This window comes from Callorhinus ursinus, unplaced genomic scaffold, assembly GCF_003265705.2.
Source record: "Callorhinus ursinus isolate GAN/ISIS: 27379988/994484 unplaced genomic scaffold, GSC_fseal_2.0 scaffold1, whole genome shotgun sequence".
Taxonomy (NCBI): domain Eukaryota; kingdom Metazoa; phylum Chordata; class Mammalia; order Carnivora; family Otariidae; genus Callorhinus; species Callorhinus ursinus.
The window spans coordinates 103227576-103238939 of record NW_027397063.1 but is presented as its reverse complement, the minus strand read 5'-3'; the positions used below and the strand labels follow the sequence as shown (position 1 = coordinate 103238939).

Below are 11364 nucleotides of genomic sequence, written 5' to 3'. Positions count from 1 at the left end.
CATCAGTATGGACGTTGCGGCCCAAAGAGAAAGTATCTCCCATAGGCCCTAGTTGCCAAGTACAGAGCAAAGTACACAAGAGATCTTTTAGGACAAACCAACACCCCTACAGCTCTGGGCTCAAGCGGGCCCACCTGGAGTTCTTTCTCTTATTGTTTAATAAGCTGGTCCTTGAGTTAAGGGCATCTGAATATGCTAGTTATTGGATAGGCTATTTCAACTGTAGTTCTTCAGAGCTTTCAGAATGCTGAAAAGTACTCATAAACCTTTGCTTGCTACCAAGGTACAAACACTTACCTGGGAGAGGAACCGTATGTACCCTGCCCTGACTTGAAGCCATATTCCCTGGTAGGACAGATCTTGGGACGAGCTTAAGAGGGTTCATTTTCATTTTTGAAGAGAATCAAATGATGGCCATTATTTCCTGGGTGGAGATTGCTCCCTGGAAGTCACCTGGGGGCAGCTGTAAAATGCAGAAGCATGTCCAGCAAGGCCTAATCATGGCCTCCATTATATTGTTAACCTCTACAATGACAGAAAGGACTATTTTCATTATTCTAAGAATGGTAGGCAGGGGTCACATCATAAAAGCCTAGAGATGGCATGCTAAGGGCGCCTGATTGGATACTGCAGGGAATTGCTAAAGAAGAGGAGTGGCTTGCCCCAACATACATTTAAAGAGCTCCTTTGGGCAACTGGATGAGTGTGAGGAAGGCAGGAGGGTTTTGGAAGAGTCCAGGAGAGAGATGATGGGGGCCAGGGGGAGGGATGAAAAAGAGAGGCATCAGGGATAACTCATACTGCTATTTAAATTGTAAGCTGAAAATCAGCGAACTGGATTTGTGAGGAAAATGCTAAAGGCAAACAAGGCTTTTCTTGGGAAGAGTGGAAAAAGATTGTGGATGATGCTGAAATGCAGGATCAAGCTGAGCAGCAAAAGCTCAGAGTGAGAAGGATGGGGACTATAGTTAGCAGGCTTTAGTCCCCACTCACTATTTGCTCTGGACACCTGAGGTTTGCTCAATATTATGAAAGGTATGAGCAAATGAAGCTTCCAGCCTCCTCCTCTATTTCCAGGCATATCAGCACACTGAGCCCTTCCCGTATAGAAATTCTACACATTCAATACAATTCCTATCAAAATACCATCAACATTTTTCACAGAGCTGGAACAAATAACCCTAAAATTTGTATGGAAACATTAAAGACCCTGAATAACTAGAGGAATATTGAACAAGAAAAGCCAAAGCTGGTAGCATCACAATTCCGATCTTCGGGCTATATTACAAAGCTGTCATCATCAAGACAGTACGGTACTGGCAAAAAAACAGACACAAAGATCAACGGAACAGAATAGAGAGCCCAGAAATGGACCCTCAACTCTATGGTCAACTAATCTTCGACAAAGCAGGAAAGAATGTCCAATGGAAAAAAGACAGTCTCTTCAACAAATGGTGTTGGGAAACTTGGACAGCCACATGCAGAGGAATGAAACTGGACCATTTCCTTGCACCACACACAAAAATAGACTCAAAATAGATGAAAGACCTAAATGTGAGACAGGAGTCCATCAAAATCCCAGAGGAGAATACAGGCAGCCACCTCTTTGACCTCGACCGCAGCAACTTCTTCCTAGAAACATCGCCGAAGGCAAGGGAAGCAAGAGCAAAAACGAACTATTGGGACCTCATTGGGATAAAAAGCTTTTGCACAGCAAAGGGTTGCTGGAGGGAAGGAGTGTGGGGTAAGGGGTAACTGGGTGATGGACATTGAGGAGGGCACGTGATGTGATGAGCCCTGGGTGCTATATGTAACTGATGAATCACTGGTGAACTCTACCTCTGAAACTAATAATATACCATATGTTAATTAATTGAATTTAAATAAAATTAAATTAAAAAAAGAAATTCTAGAGCCACCCTTACCACCAAGCGTTCTATAAAATGCATGGTTTTCGCAACAAGCATGGTACTCTTCAAAACGAAGATCAGGGGCGCCTGGGTGGCTCAGTTGTTGAGTGTCTGCCTTCGGCTCAGGTCATGATCCCCGGGTCCTGGGATCGAGCCCCGCATCGGGCTCCCTGCTCCACGGGGGGGCCTGCTTCTCCCTCTCCCACTCCCCCTGCTTGTGTTCCCTCTCTCGCTGTGTCTCTCTGTCAAATAAATAAATAAATAATCTTTAAAAAGAAACCAAAAAAAAACAAAAAACGAAGATCAGTGACTCTGGCTTCTTGCTTAAATATAAATGAGATAATCCTGCTTTGTAATTATTATCACAAACACGGAGTAATTGAATAGGTCATCTCTTGAAAAAAAGAACCAACAAGTACCTTTCACAACAGAGACCGTCAACTACAAAGGAACAAAACTGCGGAGAAGCCCTCCTAGCTTAGTCCTGACTGTTTCCAAAATAGCAGATGAGGCAACCACCTTAAATATGGAAATCCCTGTGCAAAGGCAAGTATCTGTTCTGCCCTCCCAAAGCCTGCCAGGACTTAGAGACTGTGTCGCAGCGCAGTGCCGCCCACAATCAAGGGGCCGAGAACTCTGGGTAATTGTTGAAACTTTACCGATTGTCTCCAGGGCGTACCAGGCCCTGGCAGAGAGCTACAGGTGCTACTCACTGCTTTCTTGGAACCTTCTCTCCTCTTGCTCAGGCCAGTTCATTAGCTGCCAACGGGCTGCAGCCTCCTCTCCCCGCCGTGGCCACCTGACACCGCTTTGGGCTTTGTTCCTGCACCACTGGAACTCCGTGGCAAAATCAGATCCAAGTGAGCGTTATCACAGGTACTGCAGGGCAGCCTGTTCTCAGGTTTTAGATGCTTGGCAGCATTTGGCGTTTCTTTCTGCAGCTGCCATCCTTGCAGGTCATCTCCCTGACCTGCCCTCTTGGGCTGTAACTTCTAACCTATCCATTGAATGCCTACCACAAACTAGACTCTCTCTGGGGGCTCTAAGACGCACAGGGCATGGGCCCTACCCTCGAGGACGAGACAGGTCAGCTGGGGAGAGAGGAATGTGCACATAGAACAACACTCTCTTAATAGCATGTAGTTCCACATTCTCCAGTCTGCTAGAGAGGCCCTCTCCATGAATGTGCACATAGAACAACACTCTCTTAATAGCATGTAGTTCCACGTTCTCTAATCTGCTAGAGAGGCCCTCTCCATGTGTCTGTTGGATATCAGTGCCAAAGCAGAGGTACAATGTGAGAAAATTAAACATTTCTTCTTGGGGGTGATAGTCATCTGTCGCATTTTTGGGAAAAGTGTAGATAAATGTGGATAATGTATACATGGCTGGGTGTATAGGGAATAGAAAATGCTCATACACGGGGACGGTATATCTTTCACTAGGGTCATTAGACTTGTTTTCATGCCATATAAATGTTAGCTGTGTGGGTTTTTTTTTTTTTTAAAAATTTAAAATTTTTTTTTTTTTTTTGGTAGCTAGTCTCTAAGATCGTAACAGGCCTCTCTAGGAATCTAGGTAAATGCAGATGAGGGATGGAACAAATGTCTTATTTCAATGTAAACCTGAACAATATGGTCCCAGCGAATCCTATTCATTTTTAGTTTCTCGTCCCTTCCCTGCAAGGTAACACAAGAATGATACCAACAGAAAAGAGGAACAGAACTCTCAAGGGAGCTCCTGCTCTTTTGTTTTTCTTCATCCACTGATCTCCCTACCGTGAAGAAACTGTATTTAAGACCCTGGTGAGACTTGCCCACAGAGCATTCTGTTCAGATTTTGTTCTGGAAGGGAGAGTAAAGCAGTTCCAAAGAGTTGATCTTACTTTTTTGTTGGAGGCTTCTGAGCTCTGTCTGTTGAAAGAACATTCTGCTAATTAGTCAGACAGACGGTGAGTTGGGGCTGCTTGGTTTTTAAGGGAATAGGCACCAAGTGTAAGTATCTCTGACAGTTGGGATTTCTGCTTTCAGTTTGCTAACACTGAGTTCCTCTCTGTTGTGATCAAAAAAGTCCAGCCCTTCTGTGGTTCCAAGCAGCACTGAATATTTGAACACAGGCCTGTGTGTGGGATGGAAGAGGAAACTTGCTAGGAGATCAGGTCTGTGGTAAACTGCAGGACTGAGTAGTGGGAGAATGGACTATATCCCTATAGACACCAAAGAGTGGATCAGAATTTCTTGGCTCATTTACTCCAGGCTTTGGGGCTGGGTTGGTTGATTGCCCTTGGCAGTGTAACTTTTTCTTCTGTTCTGTGACTTGTTTTATACCAGGAACTGTAACAGAGAGCTTAAAATCAAACAGACATGAGTTCCAGTCCTAAGTCTCCCTGCTTACTTTGGGCAAGATTCCTAAGCTCTTAAGTCTCAGCTTCTTCACCTGTAAAATGGGGATAATAATAGCATTTAGGTTACTGTGAGGGTTGACCACAGTAAAGTATAGTAAGTACCCAGCCCATTGCTTAATCCACAGTGGGAGCTCAGGAGTTTATTTTCCTCTCTGGTTCTGACTTTGCCACTTAATAGCTGTGAGACTTTTAGCAAGTCATCAAAATGTTCCTGGCCTCGGTTTTCCTTATCTTTAAATTGGGTAGGAGGAGAACACCGTAACACCTGCTCACTGGGATGTCCTGAGGTGTGTCTGCACAGATGTGTCTGCAGCTATGGGTGACGGCCACTACTGTGAGTCCTGCCCAGTGGCTCAGCAGTCAACTTCATAGCCATTGCCCCTGTGGGATGGAAGAGTGTCAGGCTTGTGTCTGAGATGTCAGGGGGTGTGTCTTCTGTGAGGTGGGAAAACCCTGTCAACATATTCCTGGCAGGTGGACATCCTGAATGCAAATAGTCATTTTTCTCTTCCTTTGGGAAGTGTGATGGCTAATTATTATGTATCAACTTAACTGGGCTATAGGGTGCCCAGACATCTGGCCAAACATTATTCTAGGTGCCTCTGGGAGGGTGTTTCTAGATGAGATTAACATTGACTCAGTAGACTGAGTAAAGCAGATTGCCTTGCCCAATGTGGTGGGCCCTGTCAAATACGCCAAAGGCCCGAAGAGCAGCAAAAGGCTAACCAACCCAGGAGTAAGAGGAAACCCCTCCTGCCTGGATTGCCTCCACACTGGGACTTTGGTCTTTTCCTGCTCTTGGACGAAAACATCATCTCTTCCTGTGTCTTGATCCTACCCACCTTCAGGCTGAAACTTACCCCGTCAGCTCTCCAGAGTCTCCAGCATGCAGATCTTGGACTTGTCAGCTTCGATAACTGATGAAGCAATTCCTTACCGTACGCCTCTTGTAGACGTATTCTCTCTCTCTGACCACTACGGAAGGCCTCTCCTTTGTCACTCTTTCCTCTCGCACTGCTCTCCTCAGCCAGACTCTTCTCATCCCAGGTATGAACAGCAGCAGAAAAGGAATCTTTTTGCTTTCAGCCCTCAGATGAGTCTTTCTCAAATTTCAATTACCTTTTGTCCTTTTGCTACTCAAACACCCAATGGCCCCATCACCTAGATAGGGCAAGGATCCCTCAGTCTGATATTTAAGACCCTCTACTCTGGCCCACTTTATTGCACTGCCCCCCCCCCCCCCCCCCCCCCAACAAACTCTCCACTTACCTGCTAGGATCTCAGCACTATTTTCCAAGGAATGTGCATTTTTCTCAACTCCCAGCCATTGTCTGTGGGATTCGTCCTGCCAGGCATGCCTTTTCCCTGCACCTCATCCTACACATAACCTCATTTTTGCCATGAGAACCTTGTAGCCATTGCAACGCTTTAGCTTGGGAAACAAGTACCTGAGTTTCTGAGCTCAAGAACGGTCACAATAAGTGAAGCAGAGGAGAAGCAAGTTCGATGGGGAGATGATTTGGTAAATGTGGTAGCATTTTTTTGTTGGTTGGTTTCTCCTTTCAAGATCACATGGGATTTCAATGAAAGAAATGTTATTCAGGGGAAATGTTCTTTAAAAACTTCTTCTCTGATGGCCACCTGATAATCTGGAAATCTAATTTAAAAAAGTGGAAATAATTTAGTTTTTTTTTTTTCTAGTTAGAAAAGAATAAAAGGATAAAAATTTTTTAAAGACGAAGACTAGAAAGAAAGATATAGAGAAGTAACAACTACCTGTATTTCCCTTCTGGCTTTAAATTTTTTTAAAAAGGAATTATGTCATGTATACCATTTTATACATTTTTATACATCGTATTCAACAATATATTGTGAATGTCTCTCATATCAATAAATATAGATCTCAATAATAATTTTTAATGACCACTTAGGGGTAGAATAAAATGTATTTAATCAATCCTGTCCTGATGAATACTTAGCTTATTTCAATGTTCCAGTTTTGTAAACAACCTGATCATGTATCTCTAATTATTTTCTTGAAGGAAATTCTCAATGTGTGACATTATAATTTGTATAGTTGGGTCTGGAAAATTGTATTGTTATTTATTTGAGAGAGAGAGAGAATGAGTGGGGGGGAGGGGCAGAGGGAGAAGCAGACTCCCCGCTGAGCAGGGAGCCTGACGTGGGGCTGGATCCCAGGACCCTGAGATCATGACCGGAGCCGAAGGCAGGCACTTAACCGACTGAGCCACCCAGGTGCCCCTGTATTGATTTTTAGAGACAAAATTTACAGGTGTTCGTTGTAAACAGAAGAAAATAGATAAGAAAAAGAAGATAAAATAACCCACAATTCCATCCCCGCAGTGGTCAACTCTACCGAGGTCTTGAGAGTGCTGCATCCCGGAGTTGGCAGAATACTTCCCGCAGTGTTCTATTTCCTTCCATTTTCCTATTTAACTAAGTGGTCAAAAGTTTATCTGATTACGCATGTTGTAAAGCCCATTGATGTCTTCACATTCTGCACATTATTACCATTTTTCTTAGAGCTTATAATTAGGTATTTCAGCAAAATCAAGGTTAATTCTGACAGGATACATTACAAATGTCAAGATGGAAAATCATGCCTGTACTGATCCATGTCTTATCATCCATATAATTAAAATTTTTTTTTTCTTTTTTTTAGCTTCAGGCTCCTGACTTGGAAAATGATATGATGCCACCATGCTGTGTCACCTTCCTCCAGACGCAGAGTTCATCATGCTGGGATCATGTGTTGGGAAGTTCCCATCCACCCACATCATTGCTTTTTGAGGAAACAGGACTTCTGTCTGGATTATTCCATCTTCATACTGTCCTCCTTGCCATTACCCAGGAAACATCTGGTGAGCACCCTGAGTTTGGGGAGCCCCCTCACTCTTTTTTAGACTTCCCTCTGCATAAGGCAGTGGCTTATAGTAGCTGCTTACATAATGAAGTTTGGAATCCAATTATCTATTAGAATAACAACAGTAGGAAAGTGAGAGAAACAGAGACACTTGTGCCTTCTCGGGGGCCCTCCTTCCACTTTAAAAAACAAAGATTTAAAATCATATTGTATAATTGCATTGGGAGAAGGGCAAATAGAATCCAGACTGGATTTATTATTACATATTCACTATTCTTTTATTCCTTTTTCTTCTTACTTTAAAAGAAATAAAAACATGTCCATAGGCGATGAGTCTAATGGAGAAGTTGCCCATCTGTGTGTTGAAAGCTAAGGACAAAGAAATGCAGTTCTAGAGGGAAATTATTCTGGGATTAGCCAGGACTTTTGACTTTTGCAATATTCTTTGACAGCTTTGCTATAGTTCCCACAGTGGCTTACATGTACTAGTCTCACGGGATCAACACACCAATCCTCTGTGTTAATTACGACTGTTATTTCTCTATTTTACAGAAGTAACGAAGGCATACAGGGGTGAAATTAAGGCTCAAGTCATATGGTTAGTAAATGGTGGGATTGGGATACCATTCACTGCTCACATATTTCTGGGCCATCTGCTGTGTGCCAGGCACTGTCTAGGGCCCTGGGAAACAGCAGTGAGCACAGCCAAGTCCCTGCTCTTACGAAGTTTCATCCTCTGTCTGATTCCATAAGCAGCTCTGTGCCTTGTGGATGGACAGGCAATAACGTCTCACTCCAAAGGGCGGGAGGCTGGTCCCTGAAGGCAGATGGATGAAGCCAGAGGCTTCCTGTGGGATGTGGAGTGAGCCTAGAGAACAGATGGAGAGAGGCTGAGTGGCACAGCAGGGGAGCACGGTGTGGGCCGCTCAGGAGGGGAGACCTTGTCTCCGAGGCAGCAAGTTCGGTCTGGCTCAGGCAGGAGACGAGAAGGCAGGGCCCAGATGCTCCAGGGCTGAGGGCCCAGGAGTTTTATTTATGCTGAGGTTGGGAGCATTCAGCAAAGGGTTGTCAGCAGAGATAATGAGAATGGTTGCACAGCTGGTGTAGTAGCTGAGGTAAGAAATGACGAGGGTGGTGGAGGTGGAGAGAAGTGGGCAGGTTGGAGAGAGGGTGAGGAGGTAGAACGTGCAGGGCCTGGTGTCCAGGTGGATGTTGGGGGGAAGGAGACGGGTCCGGTATCATGCCCCGGTTTCTGGAACACATGGTGATCTCTCTTCTTTCCATGTCTTTGCACAGGGTGCTTGTTGCTTCTGACTGGACCCTTTCCCCCTTTCCCCCCAAATAACTGCTTGCCGTTCTGCACTCAGCTCTGGAGTCACCTCTCTCTGGGGATCTTCCAGAGCTGTCAGGATCCAACAGGAGGGAGGTGACACGTTATCACTGAGTAATTGGGGAGAATTAGTAACGGGATTAGTTATGAAGATGTAAGCAGGTTTAAGGAAACCAAAATGTGGTTTTAGATTTCTAGAAAAACCGCAGCTAGCAGTACCATGACCATCGCAGAGATTAGAAAGGACCGGGGGAGAGAGGGTTACAGGGATGCCAGAGGATAGAGATGTATGTTGTGGGCTACCCGACAGGAGCTGCGTCCTTCAAGAGAGGATTCTGCATTCTGCAGAATTCTGCAATGATCCTAGAGGAGGAATCCCGGAGAATTAGTACCCCAGCCTTACCCTCTTCCCTCCCACTTAGCTTTTGCTAGGGCTCCCCATTGACCGGATGCAGGTACTGGAGCCCATGAGGCATTGCCTACCAGCCAGTCCCATGGCACAAAGCAGGCTGGAGAGAGGACCTGAGAGACCACAACACTTTCCCAGCCCCCAGCTCGGTCAGCAGTCTCTCCTATTAGGGACCCCGTGATTCTCACCATCACAGCATTGCTCTGTCTCCCACATTCACCCCCACACTCTAGACTGCAAGCTTCTTGGAAAGGTATCTGCCCCGTCTTGTCCATCTGTGTATCTTCCACACCTAGCACAGAGCCTGGCACATAGGGAGGGCTCCATAAATGTTGAATACATAAAGATCTCACTTAATAAAGGTCTCAAATGCAAATTGCACATAGAAAATAAATTTCTTAATCTATTATCAGCTGGTGACTTGGGGTGGTTTTTGACAAGAAAGAACAAGTTTCAGCATGGTAAGTTGGAAGTTAATGTCCCCTGAGGAACATGTACTTCCTGGTTTTATTCTTTTTTGGGTGGATCAGGGTGTCATCAGTCAATGAAACATGCAGCAGCTGTCCCTACGGGGAAGCAGAATTCCTACCAGAAATTAACAAGTGTCTGCCATTCCTTTTTCTTTTGCAGCAAAGCTAAAGCATTAACAACTGAAAGCAATGACAACATTATTTCCTGCAAGTTATAACAGGTGAATCCAACAGAAAAGTGCGTTGGAAAATTAAATTTAGCAGGTCAATGCAGCAGCACAGAACTCACAGCTGCTTGCAACTCTGCTGTGTTTATGGAATGACACAGGGCAGCCATCAGACGAAGACGGGATGACCGAGTTGCGGACCCCAGCCCTGTGTCCTATATGCCCCCGCTTCTCCATTTTCATAGCCATCCCAGGTCACTTCCTCTCTCAACCTGTCCTACACTGAGGAAATGGGGGAAGTTGTTCCGCTGTAGTTTTCATCACCTTCTAATTATTCTCTAGCCAAAAATCCTTTTGACAAGTATCTCCCATTCCACCCTTAGTGATGTAATATGTCCCTTTGTAAGTGGTTCTCAATCCTGCATCTACAACTCCTCTCACTGTCTCTCGTTAAAAGTAACCTTCCGTCTTCACTTTGTTGTGAGTTCTCACTCCTTCCCATACCTCGTACGCACTCAAGGAGAATTTCTGATTAATGATCCACTTGGTTCTCCCTGCTCCATACATGTCTCCATAGTAACTACACCTGGCTAAAAGTTGGCGGCAGCCGTGTGTGGTGACTTGGCTTCTCCCCCACTCAGCCACTAATCCTGTAGGTGGATGATTTGATTCCTGCCCCCACAAAGCCTGGAGAGCTCTGCCCTCCGTGACAAATCAGCGGCATTGCCCGCTTGCTACCTGATTCCTCTCTGCCTCCAAACACAATGCAAAACAAGCTCCTGTTGCCCCACTGCACATAAATAGAGATTGCTCTTCAACTTCAGAAATGTCCTTGGCACAGAATGTACAAGCCTACCAGCCAAAGGATTTCTCGCTCTCCCCATCTTGCATGGGCGTGGAGGCAATCTCGGTGGCCCTACGCAGGAGGCCCGCCATGGAGTGGCTCTATCTGTCCTGATTATCCTGTGTTAAGGAGGGAGTACATGTTCCTCCATCAGTGCGCGGAACCTGGAGCCAAAGCCACAGGAATTTATGGATTCATTCTATGTCTCCTTCTCTGAGATCCTATTGCCAAGCTGGGCTGCCATGGTGCACAGCTCTAGGCAAATGGTGCTCCCCGGGACCGTCAGATGTGGTGGGCCTGGTGCCAAGCATTGTCTTGAGCCCCGCGAATCCAGTGGCTATGCTGTTCATGCGTCTTTGCGCCTCTGGATGAATTCTTTGATCTTCTCCACCCTGCTCAGTGTCCCAGGAAGCAGACCTGTATGGATTGCAACTCTTTTGCCCTCCAACTTCCTTTTTAAAAAAAGATTTTATTTATTTATTTGACAGAGAGACAGACACAGAGAGAACACAAGCAGGGGGAGCAGCAGAGGGAGAGGGAGAAGCAGACTCCCTGCTGAGCGGGGAGCCTGACTCAGGGCTCGATCCCAGGACCCCGGGATCATGACCTGAGCCGAAGGCAGATGCTCAGTCTGAGCCACCCAGGCACCCCGCCCTCCAACTTCCTGTTGGATAATGGGAAGCACTGGCAGGAGACTGGAAGGGGGGAATGGAGAAGAGTGGCCAGCAAACTTGCTTCCCTGCCAGGAGGCTGTGGTTTGTTGCTAAGGGCCCTGGCTCCTGTCAGGCAGCCCTCCATTCGGCACCCTTCTCCGAGTTCTGGCAAACACGGATGGCCCTGGGGTGACTGGCCCCAGGCTCTTGTGCTCTCCTGGGTTGCCCTCATCTTTCTAAGCGGTTCCCTCATTAAACTCTTTTAATTTGACTCCGTTTGAGTGTGCCATTGT

The 11364-nt window shown here is 45.8% G+C and overlaps 1 long non-coding RNA gene across 2 annotated transcripts; it reads left to right on the top strand.

Moving 5' to 3' along the window:
• The first annotated feature begins 2493 nt into the window (after nt 1-2493).
• LOC141370596 (uncharacterized) lies at nt 2494-9315 on the top strand. Of its 2 annotated transcripts, XR_012374772.1 has the most exons (5): nt 2494-2550; nt 2657-2786; nt 6998-7196; nt 7751-7796; nt 8495-9315. It is a non-coding gene; the product is annotated as an uncharacterized lncRNA (long non-coding RNA). The 2 variants fall into 2 exon arrangements; XR_012374766.1 differs by lacking the exon at nt 2494-2550 and having other exon boundaries at nt 2578-2786.
• The last annotated feature ends 2049 nt before the right edge of the window (nt 9316-11364 follow it).